The following is a 9473-nucleotide window of genomic DNA, read 5'->3' on the forward strand; positions in this document are numbered from 1 at the left end:
ACTCCGGCGCCGCAAGCCGCCGCCCCGCCACTCGCCGTCTCGGCGCCGTCTGCCGCCTCCCGGAGCCAGATCCGGCCGCCCCCCCCCCGGAGTCCGGCCGCACCCCGGCCTCCCTCGCCGCGTTCAGACCTCGCCGTCGCCGGAGAAGACGGATCCGGCCTCGACCCGTCGGAGTTGACTTTTTCCGCGAGGTGGTTTTTTCTTCTAAGTCCCAAAAATCCCAGATCCATGTGCTCCTGTTCATCGTGTCGTATCTCCGCATCCGCAACTCCGTTTTTGGCTTATAGCATATCAAAATGTTCGCCTCAGAGAGTACATTATTTCATTCCATTGCATTATTTTCATTTGAGTTCATCTTGATGCCCGAAATGCTGTTAGAAGACTGCTACTTGAGATAATTGTCAGATCTGCTGCTCCATTTAGATATTTGTCATTTTTGCCATGTTTATTGTGTGCATGATATGCCCATGAGCTCTACATATGTTTTGTTAAGGGTTTTGTCATCTCTCCAGAGGTGCAACCCATGTATTTTTGTAATGTGTGTGGTGACTAGTGCAAGCTTGCGAACTGAGGCACTTGGAAGTGCTGATTTCAGGGACTTAGCAGTTCCACTAAGTCCTTGATCTGTTTATTTCATATGGCCCTATGTTCATGTTGTTTCCGAGTGATCCGTGCCTCTTTTGAGGATGATCAGTAAGGATGTTTTGTTAATCTTCTAGTGCTCTATCCATCCATGTCTTTGTTTGCAATTATGGAGCACCCTAGCTTGAGTCAATCGAGCTCTACTTTTGCTACTTTGTGAATCTGGGCAGATTGTCAACTTGTTTGCAATTTTGCTGATGATGTTGTAGTTGATCCGTGCATGCTATTCTATTGTTATTGCCAGGTCTAGCTTGCATTTTGTGTTTTCTTGATAGATGTATGCTTAGCTTTACATGTCTTGCTCCGTAGTGAGTGCATCGAGCTCGTAAACATGCCTACTTGATATCTGTTTTCAGCATGCTCCAGTTTTCACTAAGTCTGTGATCTGATTATGTTTTTGCCATGTTCACATGCTTGCAATTGTATTTTCTAATCCCTTTTGTCTCAAGGTCACTAAGGGACTTTTCTTAAGCTCTTTGAGTAGCTCCATGCCATGCTTTACTTTGCCATGTTCAGGTCTTGTAGCATGTAGTTTTGTTGCTCCGAAGAGAGCTACCTGATCTGAAATTCCAGACAAGTGTTAATTTCACTAAGTCTGAGATCTGTTTGCCATATGCATTTTTGCCATGCTTGTTTGAACCTGTTAGTGGATGATTTGGCCGTAGCTCAGTGCTAGACTTTTGTTAAGCATCTTGAATGCATCCCTGCCATGTATTTTGTTGTCATGTTTGGGTGCTGTAGCATGTTTATCTCAATGCATTTAGATGGCTACTTGCTGTAAATCGCAGACCGGTGTCATATTTGTTTTGCTTGCCATTTCCAAACCGTAACTCCGATTCCGGTGATCTTTATATCGTTTTCAAGCGATTTAATCTCATCTTTCCAGTGGCACACTTGGATTTCCATGTTGAGTCCAGGTTCATGCATCCCTTGTCAATTCTCGCATATGCATCCCTCATCGCATCCCGCATAGCATACCATCCTTGCATCATATTGTTTGATCCTTGCACGTGGTTGATTGCGTTCTTGTTGCTTGTTTGTCTTGTTTGGGTAGAGCCGGGAGACGAGTTCACTAATGAGGAGCCCGTTGAGTTTGCTTTCGAGGATCTAGTCAACTCTGACAACTTTGCAGGCAAGATGATCATACCCTCGAAATCACTACTAGCTTTGCTTTGCTAGATGCTCTTTTGCTATGCCAATGCTACGATGCCTACCACTTGCTTTCAAGCCTCCCAAATTGCCATGTCAAACCTCTAACCCACCATGTCCTAGCAAACCGTTGATTGGCTATGTTACCGCTTTGCTCAGCCCCTCTTATAGCGTTGCTAGTTGCAGGTGAAGATTGGAGGCCGTTCCTTGTTGGAACATTTATTTACTTGTTGGGATATCATTATATTATCTTGTTATCTTAATGCATCTATATACTTGGTAAAGGGTGGAAGGCTCGGCCTCTCGCCTAGTGTTTTGTTCCACTCTTGCCGCCCTAGTTTCTGTCATATCGGTGTTATGTTCCCGGATTTTGCGTTCCTTACGCGGTTGGGTTATAATGGGAACCCCTTGATAGTTCTCCTTGATTAAAGCTTTTCCAGCAATGCCCAACCTTGGTTTTACCATTTGCCACCTAGCCTCTTTTCCCTTGGGTTTCCGGAGCCCGAGGGTCATCTTATTTAGCCCCCCCGGGCCAGTGCTCCTCTGAGTGTTGGTCCAACCGAGCGATGTCCGGGGCTACCAGGGGCAACTCTGGGCTGGCCTACCCGACGTCTGGCTCATCCGAGTGTGCCCTGAGAACGAGATATGTGCAGCTCCTATCAGGATTTGTCGGCACATTCGGGTGGTGTTGCTAGTCTTGTTTTAACCTGTCAAAGTGTCTTGAAGAACCGAGATACCGAGTCTGATCGGAACATCTTGGGAGGAGGTCTATTCCTTCGTTGACCATGAGAGCTTGTCATGGGCTAAGTTGGGACTCCCCTGCATGGATTTGAACTTTCGAAAGCCATGCCCGCGGTTATGGGCAGATGGGAATTTGTTAATGTCCGGTTGTAGATAACTTGAACCTTAACTTAATTAAAAGGAATCAACTGAGTGTGTTACCGTGATGGCCTCTTCTCGGTGGAGTCCGGGAAGTGGACACGGTGTTGGAGTAATGTTTGCGCAGGTTGATCTCTAGTTTATCGCTCGCGCTTTGCCCCCTCTTCTCGCTCTCTTTTGCGAACAGGTTAGCCACCATATATGCTAGTCGCTTGCTGCAACTCCACTTATATTTACCTTGCCTTACCTATAAGCTTAAATAGTCTTGATCGCGAGGGTGCGAGATTGTTGAGTCCCTGTGGCTCACAGTTTACTATTACACCAGATGAGGGCCTGACGATTCCGCTCCAGGTGACGCGCTCGAGCTCAAGTCGGAGTTCGACGAGGACTCTCAACGTTATTATGTTTCTTTTCCTGATGATCAGTAGTGGTGCCTAGTTGGGGGTGATCGGGACCGTGTCGCATGTTGGGTTATCTTTTATTTTGGCACCGTAGTCAGGCCATGAGTGTTTGGATGATGTAATGTTATTTATGTACCTTGATTGACGTGGTGAGTGTAAGCCAACTATGTTATCTCCCCTTAATTATTATATTACATGGGATGTGTAAAGATTACCTTACTTGCGACATTTGCCTTCAATGTGATTATGTCTTTAAGTCGTGCCTCGACACGTGGGAGCTATAGTCGCATCGAGGGTGTTATAAGTTGGTATCAGAGCCTTCCTCGACCTTAGGAGCCCCATTGCTTGATCGTTTTTAGCGTCTGAGTTGTGTCTAGAAAAATGTTTTCAGTCATTTAGGAATTATATATCATAGACTTTAGGAATTCTTTTTACTTCCAAGTCTCCTCATCGCTCTGGTAAGGCATCCTGACGTAGAGTTTTGACTCTTCTCTTCTCAAATTTCACTAAAAAAATTTTAGGATCACGCGGGTATCTTGGAATCGTTCCGATGGTTTTAGGATGAGAACATTGTCTTGGTGCCTCCTGTCAGGGGTTTTGTGGAAGTGTCCCGGGGAGTTGAGCTCTGAGGTGTTGTCGTCATAATTTTATCGTTGCAATTCTGGAATACCTGAGTTTAGTACGCCGACACCGAAAATCTCTTTTATGCAGTTCGTTGGTGAGATAACCTCGACGCCACCCAGTACTGGGGCGGGAGTTCGGGAGTATCGCCATAACTTGTATAACGGATGCTTTTCGAAGGTTGAGGTAGATGGTTTCCAAAGTTTTTCTCGGTTATGTGTTGAAGGATGGATACAGCTGGATGTAGGATTTGCTAGAATTGGGTGAGATATTATGCTTCCCCTGTATCCCCAACACTTGATTGCATAACCAGAAAGGTTCGGGAGTTTCATAGGTGGGAATTCTCGTAGCTCTAGTTCTTCTTCCACGGATATTGGTTTGAGATTGGGATTTCTTACCGATTATTCGTTCTTGATCCGTACCTTGTTGATTTATTTCTCTACCTTAATTCTACGTGGCTTCTCAATTTACGGATATGTGACCATTTCAAGAGGAATGCATTCGTTCATTTTGTTCGGATGTGAAGACTATATGTTGCAATTTTCATTCCGTTGGATTCAGCTTCAATATTTGTCTGTCTATGTGCTAATGGTGGTCAACCTCTTCAGGATGGCTCCTCCAACGCGCACGACTCCGAATCCTGATCCGCCACCACCTCCACCTCCTCCGGAGGCATGGCAAGCTGTGATGGCCGCAACCAATGCAAACACACAGTTGATCATGCAAATTCTTCAAGAGCGCAATCAAGGCAACCAAGGGAACCAAGGAAACAATCAGAATCACTCTGCTACACTCAACCAATTCCTTGCTAATGGGCCAAAGACTTTCAGCAATTGTGTTGAGGCAACCGATGCTGACGATTGGCTTGTGGACCTGTGCAAGCATTTCGAGTGCAGTAACGTCAGGCCTGAGGACTTTGTCAAGTTCGCTTCCTTCCAACTCAAAGATCAAGATGCGAAATGGTTCCAGCAATACAAGGACTCCAGAGGTGGACGTGTTATCACTTGGGATGAATTCCGTCAAGATTTCAGAGCTCACCATATCCCTCAGAGCATGGTTGAAAGCAAGCATGAGGAATTCCGCAACCTGAAGCAAGGCTCTTTGTCTGTCTATGACTACAACAAGTTGTTCTAGAAGCTCGCCCGCTTTGCCAAGCAGGACGTCCCTGATGAGAAGAGCATGATATACCAGTTCAGGGGTGGTCTCAGAGAAGAAATCCAGCTAGCTCTTGTTCTCTTTGAGCCCTTGAGGTACGATGAGTTCTACATCATGGCACTGAAGCAAGAGGCTGCTCAGTTGAGGTGTGATGCTTCCAAGAAGCGAGTCAGAGATGTTACTCCTTCTTCCTCTACTCAAGTGGCCAAGCAGCAGAAGTTTTCGCTTCCTCCTCCTCCGTTCTGCCAGCCGTATCAACAGAAGAGCAAAGGTGGCAGTGGTTCTTCCCACCCACCCAACCCTGGTTTTCAGAACAAGACTTTGTCTCAAGCTCCAAGATCGAGTGCTCCGTATCACCGTCCGCTTTCAGAGGTCACGTGCAACAAGTGCCAACAGAAGGGTCACTATGCCAACAAGTGCTTCAACCAGAGGCGTCTTCCTCCTCCTCCTCCTGTCAGATCGGCAAGTACAGCTGTGGTCAAGCATAACCCCAAGTCCGCCAAGGTCAACTTGATGAATGCAGCTCAGGCAGAGGACTCATCAGATGTCATTATGGGTAACCTTCCTGTTAATGATATTCCTGCAAAAGTTCTTTTTGACACTTGTGCATCGCATTGTTTTATCTCAAGGCCATTTGTTTCTAAGCATGAGTTGCCTTTACAAGATTTTCCTAGACAGTTATTTGTGGTTTCTCCGGGTAAATTCATGAATGCAAGCGCTATCGCCCTGGATGTTACTATCACGTTGGGCGACTACAAGTTTCTCTCTTCTCCGGTGGTTCTTGGTAACTCGGATATTGATCTTATTCTCGGGATGGATTGGCTTTCTAAGCAAAAGGCTCAGCTTGATTGTGCAGCCAGGCAGATTCAATTGACTCATTCGTCTGAGGATGTAATTGTCTTTGCCGCTCGTGATGATACCATCCGCTTGTTTTCTCTCAATGAGAAGGGTGAACTGGATGCTATCTCGAAAATTCCAGTCATTTGTGAATATCAAGATGTCTTTCCAGAAGAGCTTCCAGGAATGCCTCCGCACCGGCCAGTTGAATTCGTTATTGATCTTGAGCCCGGTACGGAACCTGTGTGCAAGCGTCCTTACAAGCTCGGACCTGAAGAGTTGAAGGAGCTGAAGAAGCAACTTGATATTCAAGAAAGAATGGGTCTCATCCGGCCTAGTTCTTCTCCATGGGGTTGTGGTGTTCTTTTTGTGAAGAAGAAGGATGGAACGGACCGACTTTGTGTTGATTACCGTCCATTGAACAAGAAGACCATCAAGAACAAATACCCACTTCCCAACATCAATGAGCTGTTCGAACAACTCAAAGGTGCCCAAGTATTCTCCAAGCTTGATCTCCGTATGGGTTATCATCAGATTCGAATCCGTAAGCAAGATATTCCCAAGACGGCTTTCAGGACAAGCTATGGTTCATACGAATACACTGTCATGTCTTTTGGCCTCGTCAACGCTCCTCCGACTTTCTCTCGCATGATGAACTTCATCTTCAATGCCTACACCAATGACTTCGTTTTGGTCTATCTCGACGACATTCTGGTTTTCTCGAAGAACAAGGAAGATCATGCCAAGCACTTGCGTTTGGTACTCGATAAGCTCAGAGAACATCAGTTCTACGCCAAGTTCTCCAAGTGCGAATTTTGGATCGATGAGGTTCTTTATCTTGGTCATATCATCTCTGCCAAGGGCATTGCCGTGAATCCTGAGAAGGTGTCTGCAATTTTGAATTGGGAACCTCCTCAGAACGTGAAGCAACTCCGTAGCTTCCTTGGTCTCGCAAGCTACTGTCGAAGATTCGTTGAAAACTTTTCTAAGATCGCGAAGCCTCTCTCTAATCTTCTCCAGAAACACGTCAAGTACGTTTGGTCTCCGGAGTGTGACATTGCTTTCAACACTTTGAAAGAGAAATTGATCACTACTCCAGTTCTGACTCCGCCTGATGAATCCAAACCGTACGAGGTCTTTTGTGATGCCTCTCTCCAAGGTCTTGGCGCAGTGTTGATGCAAGAGAAGAAAGTTGTTGCTTATACCTCTCGCCAGTTGAAGCCTAATGAGAAGAACTACCCCACTCATGATCTCGAGTTGGCGGCAGTTGTGCATGCTCTTTTGACTTGGAGACATCTTCTATTGGGAAGAAAAGTGGACATTTTCACTGATCACAAGAGTCTCAAGTACATCTTCACTCAGCCTAATCTCAACCTCAGGCAAACTCGATGGGTCGAAATGATTCAAGAGTATAATCTGAGTATCGAGTATACTCCAGGCAAGGCCAATGTGATCGCTGACGCATTGAGCAGAAAGGCTTACTGCAATAGTCTTATTCTCAAGCCTTATCAACCCGAGCTTTGTGAAGCTTTCCGCAAACTTAACCTGCAAGTTGTTCCTCAAGGTTTCCTCGCCAACCTTCAAGTCTCTCCTACCTTAGAAGACCAGATTCGCCAAGCCCAGCTTCTTGATGCTATGGTGAAAAAGGTGAAGATTGGGATTGCCAAGAGTCAACCCAAGTACAAGTGCTACCGCCTTGATGACAAGGACACTCTCTTCTTCGAGGATCGTATTGTTGTGCCCAAAGGTGACCTTCGTAAATTGATCATGGATGAGGCTCACAATTCTCTCCTCTCCATCCACCCTGGGAGTACGAAGATGTATCAGGACCTCAAGCAGGCTTATTGGTGGACTCGAATGAAGCACGAGATTGCTCAATTCGTGAATGAATGTGATGTCTGCAGAAGGGTGAAGGCAGAACACCAAAGGCCAGCTGGTCTCCTCCAACCTCTTGCCATTCCAGAATGGAAGTTTGACCACATTGAAATAGACTTCGTGACTGGGTTTCCAAAGTCCAAGCGTGGCAATGATGCTATATTCGTTGTCATCGACAAACTCACCAAAGTGGCTCACTTTCTGCCTATTAAAGAGTCGATCACTGCAGCTCAATTGGTGGAACTCTATACCTCTCGGATTGTCTCTCTGCACGGTATTCCACAAGTGATCTCTTCAGACCGTGGCAGCATCTTTACCTCCAAGTTTTGGGATTCTTTTCAGAAGGCCATGGGCACCAACATCCGCTTCAGCACAGCTTTCCATCCTCAAACTAGCGGTCAAGTCGAGCGTGTCAACTAGATTCTTGAAGATATGCTCAGGGCTTGTGTGATCTCCTTCGGCATGAAGTGGGAGGATTGTCTTCCTTATGCTGAATTCTCCTACAACAACAATTTCCAAGCAAGTTCGGGCAAAGCCCCATTTGAAATTCTGTATGGCAGGAAGTGCCGTACCCCTCTCAACTGGTCTGAAACCGGTGAACATCAGCTTCTCGGAAATGACTTAATCATAGAGCCAGAGGAGATGTGCAAAGTCATTCGGTATAACCTCAAAGCAGCCCAATCTCGCCAGAAGAACTACTATGTCAGTAAGCACCGTGATTTGGCTTTCGAGATCGGAGATCATGTTTACCTCCATGTCTCTCCTATGAAAGGTACTCGTCGCTTCGGTATCAAAGGGAAGCTTGCCCCCAGATACGTGGGACCTTTCAAGATTGTCAGCAAGAGAGGCGATCTCGCCTATCAACTCGAGCTTCCTTCAAACTTTGCAAATGTTCATGATGTGTTCCATGTCTCTCAGCTCCGAAAGTGCTTCAAGACTCCTGACCGTATCGTCAACTTCGAGGACATTGAGATCCAAGAAGATCTCTCTTATCGTGAGCACCCAGTTGCTATTCTTGAAGAGACTTAACGCAAGACTCGCAATAAGTCAATCAAATTTCTCAAAGTCAAGTGGTCACACCATTCCGACCGTGAAGCTACCTGGGAACATGAGGATCACCTCCGTTCTGAGTACCCGACGTTCTTTCAGTCCTAGATCTCGGGACGAGATCCTTTCGTAGTGGTGGAGTGTTGTAACACCCCGGATGTATCTTTCCCAATTTGTACTCCAACTCTTGCCGTTTCCGGCATTAAGTTATTTTATTTTCTCGGGTTCGGATTTTTGTCTCCGTGTGTTGTTATCTTTGTCATGCATCGCATATCATGTCATCATGTGCATTGCATTTGCATACGTGTTCATCTCATGCATTCGAGCATTTTCCCTGTTGTCCGTTTTGCATTCCGGCGCTTCGTTCTCCTCCGGTGGTCATTTCTAGCTTTCTTTTGTGTGTGGGGATTAAACATTTCCGGATTGGACCTTGACTTGCCAAGCGGCCTTGGTTTACTACCGGTAGACCGCCTATCAAGTTTCGTATCATTTGGACTTCGTTTGATACTCCAACGGTTAACCGAGGGACTGAAAAGGCCTCGTGTGTGTTGCAGCCCAACACCCTTCCAATTTGGCCCAAAACCCACCTAAACCTGCTCCATCATCTAGAGCGTTCGATCATGATCGCGTGGCCAAAAACCGCACCTCATTTGGACTCTCCTAGCTCCCTCTACCTATAAATATAGCCTCCTCCCCGAAATTTTCGGATCAAGTCGACCCTAACCCTAGCTCCCCGCTCCTCTCCGCACGCCGGACGTGTCCGCCGGTGCCGGACAACGTCTGCCGCCGCCCGCACCCTCTCAGCGATCGCCACGTGGCGCGCCGCCGCCTCCCACCGCGCCGGCCCGCGGGGCCCGACCGCGGCCC

This window comes from Triticum dicoccoides, chromosome 2A (genome assembly GCF_002162155.2).
Source record: "Triticum dicoccoides isolate Atlit2015 ecotype Zavitan chromosome 2A, WEW_v2.0, whole genome shotgun sequence".
NCBI classification, from domain to species: domain Eukaryota; kingdom Viridiplantae; phylum Streptophyta; class Magnoliopsida; order Poales; family Poaceae; genus Triticum; species Triticum dicoccoides.